This window comes from Olea europaea, chromosome 1 (genome assembly GCF_002742605.1).
Source record: "Olea europaea var. sylvestris chromosome 1, O_europaea_v1, whole genome shotgun sequence".
NCBI classification, from domain to species: Eukaryota; Viridiplantae; Streptophyta; class Magnoliopsida; order Lamiales; family Oleaceae; genus Olea; species Olea europaea.
In genome coordinates, this window is record NC_036237.1 from 31,353,886 (window position 1) to 31,364,963 (window position 11,078).

General features: G+C 39.0%; 1 pseudogene; it reads right to left on the reverse strand.

Annotated features, from left to right (window-relative positions):
• LOC111407379 overlaps nucleotides 1–11,078 on the reverse strand; it is a 39,908-nt pseudogene extending 28,830 nt beyond the window's left edge.

Here is an 11,078-nt window from a genome sequence, read left to right on the forward strand (position 1 = left end):
ATTGGAAGAGATGTTTGAAAAGTTCATGGTAACAACCAATCAATATATGGAAGCCAACAATTAGTTTATGCGAAAGACAGATGCAACTCTTCAAGACCAGAGTGCAGCAATCAAAAATTTGGAGACACAAATGGGACAGATGGCAATCTCCATTACGGGTAGAGCACCAGGAATTTGCCCAGCAACACTGAAATCAACCCTAAGGAGCACGCAAAGGCTATAACAACTAGAAGTGGAGTACAACTATCGGAGATACATGTCAAAAGATCGGTAACTAGCAAGGAATCAGAACCAACCTCGGATGACGAAATTGTGGAACAAACTGAACAAACAATAGGGAATGTGGGCAAGGAGAATTCCAGTACATCATGGGATGCCATTCCTATCAACCCTCATGAGCCTCCTATTCTGTTTCCGCAGAGATTAAAAAGCACAGATTGGATCGGCAATACAGTAAATTTCTTGAAGTCTTTAAGAAACTACATATCAATATTCCATTTGCCGAAGCACTTGTTCAGATGCCAAGTTATGCAAAATTCCTGAAGGATATCCTCTCCAACAAGTGAAAGATAGAAGAACATGAAACAGTGATGCTAACTGAGGAGTGCAGTGCCAGAATCCAGAGAAAGTTGCCTCCAATACTAAAGGATCCAGGGAGTTTTACTGTACCTTGCACTATTGGGAATTGTCATTTTGATAAAGCATTGTATGATTTAGGTGCAAGTATTAATTTAATGTCTCTCTCTATTTTTAGGAAACTCGACTTGGGAAAAGCTAAAGCCACAACAGTCACCTTGCAATTAACAGATCGATCCCTTACACATCCAAGAGGGATCATTGAAAACGTGTTGGTAAAAGTGGAGAAGTTCATATTTCCAGTCGATTTCCTCTTCTTAGACATGGAGGAGGATAAGGATGTTCCACTCATATTGGGACGACCTTTCTTAGCTACTGGAAGAGCGATTGTCAATGTTCAAAAGGGGTAGCTTATATTGAGGCTTGGCGAAGAGCAAATCTCGTTCAACGTGTTCAAGGCAATGAAGTTCCCGACTGAGTCAGACAGCCATTTCCAGATCGATGTAATTGACAGAATAATTCAAGATACATTTCGGCTACATCATCCTTCCGATACTTACGAGGCGTGCATTGCACATTCTCAATCCACTCACACTGATTCAAGTGAGATTGAAACATGTGCACGATTTTTGGTAACTAATCCGCCATACATGCACAGACGCTACTTCGAAGAATTGGGAACCAGGACTACACAGTCAGTGCCATCTATTCAGCAACCTCCCAAATTGGAACTCAAGCAACTGCCACCACACCTGAGATATGCTTACCTGGGAAAATCTTCTACACTTTCGGTTATTATTTCGAGTACTGTCAGTGAGGTGGAGGAAGAAAAACTGTTCAGGGTACTCAGAGAAAATAAGACGGTGATTGGGTGGACAATAGCTGACATTAAAGGAATCAGCCCTTCTCTGTGTATGCATAAAATTCTAATGGAGGAAAACTACAAGCCAAGTATAGAGGGTCAGAGAAGATTACATCTGAACATGAAGGAAATGGTCATGACAGAGATACTGAAATTACTGGATGTAGGAATTATCTACCCGATTTCAGATAGTTCATGGATCAGTCCAGTTCAAGTGGTACCGAAAAAAGGAGGAATCACAGTGGTGAAAAATTAGAAGAATGAAATAATTCCCACCAGAACAGTTACAGGATGGAGAGTTTGCATCGACTATCGCAAACTCAATACAGCCACATGAAAGGATCATTTCCCCCTCCCATTCATTGATTAGATGTTAGAGAGATTGGCTGGACATTCACACTACTGCTTCCTTGATGGATACTCGAGCTATAATGAGATACATATCGCACCAGAAGATCAGGAGAATACCACTTTCACTTGCCCCTATGGTACTTTTGCCTATCGTAGGATGCCTTTTGGTTTTTGCAACGATCCAGCTACATTTCAGAGATGTATGATGGCAATATTCTTCGATATGATTGAAAGGTTTATTGAAGTTTTCATGGACGACTTTTCAGTGTTTGGATCTTCATTCGATGAATGTCTAAAGCACCTGAATTTGGTCTTACAGAGATGTAAGGAGGCTAACCTGGTTTTAAATTGGGAGAAATGACACTTTATAGTGCAGGAAGGCATTGTACTCGGGCATCGGATCTCGGTAAAAGGAATTGAGGTGGACAAGGCAAAAAATCAAGTTATTGAGAAGTTACCACCGCCTACATCATTTAAAGGAGTTCATAGTTTCTTGGGGCATGCGTGGTTCTACAGGAGATTTATAAAAGATTTCTCGAAGGTGACTAAACCATTGTGCAATCTGCTAATGAAAGACGTAACCTTTGAATTTAATGAGGAATGCCTCACAGCATTTAACACTTTAAAGGAGAAGCTTACGATAACACCAGTAATTGTGGCACCAGACTGGGAACTCCCTTTTGAATTGATGTGTGATGCAAGTGATCACACCGTGGATGCAGTATTAGGACAGCGGAGGAACAAGATTTTTCATGTGATCTACTATGCAAGTAGTACTCTAAATGATGCGCAAATCAATTATGCCACCACTGAAAAGGAGCTATTGGCTGTGGTATATACATTCGACAAATTCAGGTCATACCTTGTCGGGTCTAAAGTCATCGTCTACACTGATCATGTTGCATTGAAGTATCTGCTCACAAAGAATGATGCAAAGCCGAGATTAATTCGTTGGGTACTATTACTGCAAGAATTTGATATTGAGATACGAGACAAGAAGGGCAGTGAGAATGTAGTAGCAGATCACCTATCCCGACTAGAGCCTAGGGGGACGAAAAATTTAGTGGATATAAATGAGATCTTCTCAAATGAGCAGATGTTAAGAGTGGATGAAGCACATTGGTATGTAGATATCGTCAATTACTTGGCTAGCTCCATCCCACCATCGGACTACTCAAGTCATCAGAGGAAAAAGTTCTTCGCCGAATTGAAGTATTATTTCTGGGAGGATCCAATCCTCTATAGGCGAGGGGCTAATCAGATAGTAAGAAGATGCATACCTGAGGAAGAAGTACATGAGATTCTCGAGCACTGCCACTCATCTGCATATGCATGATACTTTGGGGCTTCGAAAACAGCTGCAAAGATTCTATAATCAGGGTTCTACTGGCCTACATTGTTTAGAGACGCTTTTGAGTTTGTCAAAAGGTGTGACCGATGTCAACGCACTGGGAACATCTAGAGGAGGAATGAAATGCCATTGAATAATATTTTGGAGGTGGAGATATTTGATGTTTGGGGAATTGACTTCATAGGACCCTTCCCCCATCGTTCTCAAATCAGTACATCTTGGTAGCAGTGGATTGCGTATCAAAATGGGTAGAAGCAGTTGCACTGCCAACAAATGATTCAAAAGCAGTAATTAGGTTCTTGAAGAAATATATTTTCACCCGATATGGTACACCACGAGCTATAATCAGTGACGAGGGCAAACACTTCTGTAATCGCCAGTTTGAGCAGCTGTTGAATAAATATGGCGTTAAACACCGTGTCGCTACTTCATATCATCCACAAACCAGCGGGCAAGTTAAAGTATCTAATCGGTAGTTGAAGAGAATACTCGAAGTCACAGTGAATTCATCTAGAAAGGACTGGTCTAAAAAGCTAGACGATGCATTATGGGCTTATAGGACAGCATTCAAGACACCAATAGGCATGTCTCCATACCACCTAATTTTTGGGAAAGCGTGCCATCTACCACTAGAAATGGAGCACCGGGCATATTGGCTATGAAACAGTTAAATATGGACTTGAGTGCCACTGGTGAAAAGCATCTACTGCAACTGAATGAGTTGGACGAATTTAGAATGGAAGCTTATGAAAATTTAAAACTCTACAAAGAACGAACCAAGAAGTGGCATGACATGCACATTCAGAGACGAGTATTTGAAGTGGGGCAGCAAGTACTACTGTATAACTCGAGACTCAAGCTCTTCCCAAGAAAACTACGGTCACGGTGGTCAGATCCATACACTGTCACAAAAGTCTTACCATACGGAGTTATACAAGTCAGCCATGAGACTAAAGGTACCTTCACTGTTAATGGGCAAAGGCTGAAGCACTACTGGGGCAGTGACTTCTCCAACCAAAAGTCCACCGTTCAACTCGGGACACCAAAGTAAAGCAACTGCAGAAAAGTCAAGCTATCGACTATAACCTAGCGCTGGGTGGGAGACAACCCACTGTATCCTTTTTATTTAATTTATTATGTTATTTGTATTAGATTAGGAATTAATTTTCTCAATTTCATTTTGCATTTTTTTTTATGTGGTCATCAATCATCCATACATGTTAAAAGAGACCAAGCACTGTTCACACGAGTTCCTAAGCATCACACACGAGTTCGGGTTGATTGGAGTAGTTTGGGTGATTGGGTGTACAAGTTCTTCCCATCCAATCACGTTTTCACTCCACGATATTCAGCCTGTAAATCAAGCCATCCACTTCAAGGTAAGGTATTGTTTCTCACATTTCTCTCGGCATTCTCTTTTTGAGTAATTAGTCTTGGAATTCATTTTTTTCATGAATTGAGGGAGAATGGGCTAGTTCATATAGGGATGGTTTTGTTGTGATTGTGTTGTGTACTTTTGGGATGAATTGGATATTAATTTCACTAACTTAGGACTACTTTCACATAATGCACACCAAGTGTTTGATGAAATGCCACAATAACCATTTGTGTACAATTAGGTGCTTTTTGCATATATATTGATTCACCAACATGGCACCAGATATATTTTAACAAATTTCCACATGAATTGACTTAGAAAACACCCACTTTCACATTGCACCACGCAGGCACATGATTAGGTCACCCACATCAAGGCACCCTCCATCCTCTACTTTGCATCTTCATTTGACACACCAAACGACATCCAATTAGGTTGAAATTCGAGTATATACTACACTTCAATGAATACTTTGATATGCCCGGAGATTGCCTGGGAAAATTTTGATAATTCTCGATGATGTTAAGGGCCGAAAGTGAGCACTCGATCATGGATCCAATTTCTGAAAAATTGCATAGTTACGCCGAGTTTTCTCCATTTTTCATATTGGCGGAATACTTGAATTCAATTGAACATCATATCTTGACTAGTGCACACCATGGTGTTACACATGCATCTAGGAAAGTTAGGGGGATTTGTGCAATGCATATTTTATTATCTCACTTCTTGCCTATTCTTTTCACATCGAACTTAATGAGTGAAATCTTACAAACTTTGCAGGATGCCTCCTAAAAGAGCTTTGCAAGGGAAAGAAAAAGTAAGTTCCTCCACCAAGACAGCCCGTACTCGAGAGCTTGCAGGGGAAGTTCGGCGATTCTTAACTGTAAATACCGCGACACGATATGAAAACATCGTACGCCATTGGACTTTACATGCTGAAAGACCCATTAAGCTTGATGACTTCCCGGGTTTTGAGTTGGTCAACTTAGTTCAGATCTGTGGGTGGAAAAAGTTGGTGGAGCGACCACATCCAATCTATGAGACTTTATGCCGAGAGTTCTTCACCAACTTCAACAGTGACATTGACACACCAAGCTCCGAGCATTTCCATCAGACTTGGGTGTGGGAGAAATGGATTATGTTTACTCCTGAGGTCATTCATGATTACTACCAACTTACCGTGGAGAATGTGGTCCCTCTCCCAATTGACTTTCGCTGGAATGAAGTGGCTGAGGTTTTAATGGGGCGGGAGAATGCATGGCCCCTCGAAACTACTGAGTGGCATCAGATTGAGCTTACCCCTTTCATAGCCATTCTATGGCTCTTTATGTGCCACAATATCGAGCCCATATCACACAGGAATACATTTCTAGATTAGACAGCAGGATTCATCTACCACTTGGCTCTAGGCAACAAGATTGATCTCGCTACTCATATATACAATCAACTACACTCATTGGAAACTTGGAGAGATCGCCGCTCCACTTTGATATTCCCGAGCCTCATTAGTGGCATATGTAGGGCTGCGGGTGTTGCACTCTTACTTGAGGAGTTACCTAAAAAACCCATCCCCATGATCAAACAAACTACATTTAACACTCAAACAAGGGCTCGAGTTAAAGACAAGGAAGAGCAAGAAAATGAGCACCGTAGACAACAGGCAGAACAAGGCCAAATCCCTGCAGATTAGGAACACCCACAAGCTCCAGTACCATAAGCTGACGTGGACAATTAGTTGCTGAGACAGATATTTTCCACCACCAAGGGCATCAGCCGAGACCTTCACAGTTTCTTTCAAGATTTTGGCAACATGAGGACTGAATTGAAAAGTTTACAAAGAGACAATCACCTTACGTTGAACTACATCAGAGATGCCAGAGATCATGCCACAATCATGCGACGAGAGGTTGATACCATGAATGGCCGGCTGAACATGTATGTGGGTCGGGTGGACGGTATCCAAATGAGGGTAAATGAAACTTGGAAAACCATGAGAGCTATCAAGGCCGAGTAGACACAACAGTCTACCTTGATGCGGGAACTAAATGAGATGATGCGGCAGCTCCTTGGACGACACTCTCCACCGCCAGATGATGGTACATCAGGACCCAGTTTCCCGCCACCTCCTCCATTTTGATACAGGGGAAGTACTATTTACCACATTTTGACTTTCCTTTTTCATACTGTCTGTAAAATTCTGTCTTTAATATTCTGTTAATTTTACATTGAGGACAATGTATTAACTAAGTTTGGGGGGTGACATAATTTTAACTCAGTATCTGTGTAATTTTAACTAAGTATATGTGTTCATCGGTATCTGTATAACACAATGTGTGCATGATGAGTGAAAAAAAAAATTCTATGCATTTTATTCAGTTTTGCTTTAATTCTTTTCATGCATGCTTGTGTGAGCTTGATAACCTTGCTAGCTATGATGTTATAATTGGACTAATTTAAACTGCCAAAACTTTGGATCTGATGCAATTAGGCTAACTGACACTTGTTGATGCAAAACTTGACATTATCTGTGCACACTCTTCATGCTTGACATGTTAGATAAATGACTGAATTTTCAGCATAAAATAGGAAAAGAATGATAACCTTCTATTAAATTAAACCGTAAACTGCCTTAAGACAGTTTGGTGATGGTTGAGCTATTATGGGGGAGCATTGAGATGAGTGGAGGCTCCGTGCATGAATTTTATTGTGTGGATTGCCTAGACCAGTGAGGTGAAGATTAGGTGAAAATCTTAAATTAGGGGTTGATTTTGGAAACTAAATGTCTAGAACAATAAGGGTATAAAATAAATTTGTGAGAACAATACACTTCTTTTCATGCCTTTATGACTCGAGCAAATAAGCCTATAAGGATATTTCAAAATCTGGTACCCTAAGGTCAACTGGCTTGGGAGTCACCGGCCTAAAACTCACTAAAAGGGTCGTGTAGAAAGCAAGAGGGAAAGAGGTTAATAAAAAGTCATTTGATCGAACATTTATAACTCGAGTGAATAAGCCTGCAAAGATTTAAAACCTGGTACCCTAAAGCCAACCGATTTGGGAGTCACCGACCTAAAGCTCGTTACATGAGTTATATAGAAAGCAAATGAGAAGATGATAATGAAAAATGAGAAGTTTAATAATAAAATCAAAAAAATTAGAGAAAAGAGAGACGATAACATGAAGAAAAGCCCTTGGACATTTGGTTAAAGAAACTATACCTTTGAGGCGATGCAAGTAACCTAGTTTAATCTCGAGTGTCGGAGCAATCAAACTTAGGAGAGCCTTCACTTGTTGAAATGTAAACTTGTGATAGTGAGATTAATCCAAACTACGAGAAGGTGAGGACTACAGCTATGTAAATTCCTAATTTTAAAACACAACCTTCGGATAATTGAGTGAAAAGCATAAGTTTGGGGGATTGTGTATCTCTCGAGTGAGTAAGGATACAATTGACCACTCGGGATCGAGACTCAAATCCATCATGAACCTAATATGTTGGCATGAACTCACACACACACGTCAAGCACGCGTTTAACGGGCGAAAGTTGATGTCATTTTTGCACAGATATATTTTCATAAAATCGAACACTCAGTCCAATCCCGAGCCGTAGTAGGGTATTAAGCCATGTTTGTTCAGAAGTGAGTCGCTATCTTGTTTGAGGATAAACAATAGTTCAAGTTTGGGGGGTTTGATAAGTGTGTTTTTGCACACGTATTTAGGTCACAAACATGACTTAATTACAAGCAAAATGATTGAATTGTGACTTAATTTCGTTACATTTGTGAATTGTAGGGAACACCGATGAACATGATGAAATTCATGAGAAAAGACTCGAAAAATGACTAAAATGACACAAAGTGAAATTTCAAGGACCAAGGTGCAATTACCCAAAAGTTGATCCGATGAACAAATCAAGGAATTGGTTGAACCAAATGCCAATTGATGATGCCTTGGGATGATGGAATGGAAAGAGTGAAGAAAAGAGGCCTAGAAGTGAAAGATTCAAGTAAAGGGACTAAATTGAAGAGAATGGAAGTTGAAGTCTACCATGCGGTCGCATGGTAGAACTCTCGGCCGCACGAAACATGGAATAACCATGCGACCGCACGGATTAAAACCATGCGGTCGCATGGTAATTTTTTCGATACGAAATTTTCTTTCCTTATACGATTAAAACTCCTTTGGTAACCTAATATTCACGGGATATGAATATAAAAAAAAAGGTCCAGAGACGACCAGAACGCATTGGGAGGCAGTAAAACACATCTTGAAGAGGATTTGGAGCGCAAGAACGAAGAGTGGCTATTGGAATTTCAAGATTTCTTCAAACTTTTATAATCCGGTGATGCTTATTACTCAAAACTTAATGTGTTTTGTTATTTTAATCATGTTAGGCTAGACTTTCATGTGCTAGGAAATCAATGAACCATGTAATTTAAATTTCAATATCCTAATTTTGCAATTTGATATTAAGACATATTTTTATTGTTTTGAATGATTTATATGCAATTAATGTTTCCGCAATTAAGGGAATTTGGGTGATTTATTCTTGCATTCAAGAGAATTGGAATAGATTTGACATAATATAAATCATCGTAGGGTCTGATAGGGGTTAGACATATACCGCTATACCCTACGTGAATCTTTAAGTGTTCATAAAACAGCATGCATTTTTACATATGCTCTTATCATAGAAATATAGGCCGGTGGTATGTAGAAATAGGTTTGATATACCTCGAGAGAGAGTATTGGATAGACTTAGGAATATTGATTCGTCACAAATGAAGTGTGTTGTCATGTTGTGAAACTAGGGTTTAAAGTGATAATTGCATGAGAAATCGTGATCCTAGTGTATTTAATTTCTATTGATCATAACAACGTGTGTTCTCAACATTTAGTTTTACTCTAGAGGGTTAAAATATTGTTTTGAGTTTTAATTTCAATTTACTCATTAAATTTGCGTAATTAGGGTTTCTTTTTGAAATTAGGGTTTTACTTAGGTTCACATCCACTTTGACAATCCAATTTCGGTTAAGGTTACGTTAGATAAAATTTGAATTAATCAATCTTTATGGGACGATATTCGGATTCATTGAATCCACTTTATTACTTGTTAACGAACAGTACACTTGCGATGGTTTAAAATTGAAAGAAAATAATTTCGCGAACAGGAGGCACAAAGCTTCTCCCATTCCCTCAGCAGGTTTAAGAAATCCTCGGCAGATTCATTTCGGACCTAAGGTACCAAGTTAAACATGCAGAAATCAAAGTGAAAGAGCAAAGATAAGAAAAGAAGGTACCAACTCAAAACATCATTTCTACCTGTGTCTCCGGATGATTTAATTTAAGGCTTTCACATGTAAACTCATTAAGATCAACAGCCCATTTCTGCATCCATAAAATGCATATTTTGTTAGAGGATTATGCCATTAGTTCCAGAAATTATCAAAATTAACAATGAAAATAAAGATACTAGATTAGCAAAGACGTAAAACTCACAGTAACAAGCTTAACACCGCAGCTATTTGCCCCGAGGCAAAGCCCAGTAGACATTGCACCACATCCAGAGTACAAGTCCAGAAGTTTTATCTCACAGCCATGTTCTATCACTCCAGAACACTCTCCGAAACTTGATGCTACAGCAACATTAACATCACTTGAGATGGTAGAACAAGATTCACTGATAGTTGCAGTATTATCTAGGGAATAAAAAATTAATGCGAAATTAATAAATATATGGTTCAAACCTCCAAGTCCAAATCATAAAAGCAAAAAGTAGGGGAATAACTTGCTCAATAACTGAAAGGAAAATTTTACCTGATTGTAATGTTACAAAAGAAGTCTATGGAAGCAAGTACATTTGATCCTTGTAATAGTCACACTTTGATCTCATTTCTTCCTTTACATCTGATCCATCCTGAAATCCAGTATGTGGTGTTAGATCCTAATAGAATGAAAGAATTGCTTATTGAAATAAAAAGAAAACTTGACTTACTTTTATTGGTATATTTAGGATTCTGAGTTTCCTAACAAGACAATCCAGAGGGTTGTCATCCTTGATTTCTGAAAAGAACACGCGCTTGTTATCTATAAAGCTATCACAACATTTGATGACCTGACAAACAGAACAAAAGCTAGAAGTCAAATTTGCATTATGCCATAAGATCCATTGCAAAACATGGATACAACTTTCCATAAGGTCTTACCGTATCATTGGCCCGATAATACCATTGTGCAGTAAAACTATTTGAGCCATCCACTACCTCAAACATTTCTATGATCTTACAGATGAAATTGTCTTTCCCTTCGTCAGCCTAAACCATTGTTGCAATTGTTAGATGCATGCAATATGTTTTATTATGCATGTATTTGTCAAAAGTAACATAATATATTATACGACCTGTTCGTGTACTTATATTTACTGTGATGCACTCTTACGGGAATGTAGGGTTATTTATGTAATTCACCATGTTAGCTGAGCTGTCATTTTGGTTAAATGTATATATATGTACACAATTGTATCATGAACATCAGTTAGTAAGAAAAACTCTTTCCCCAT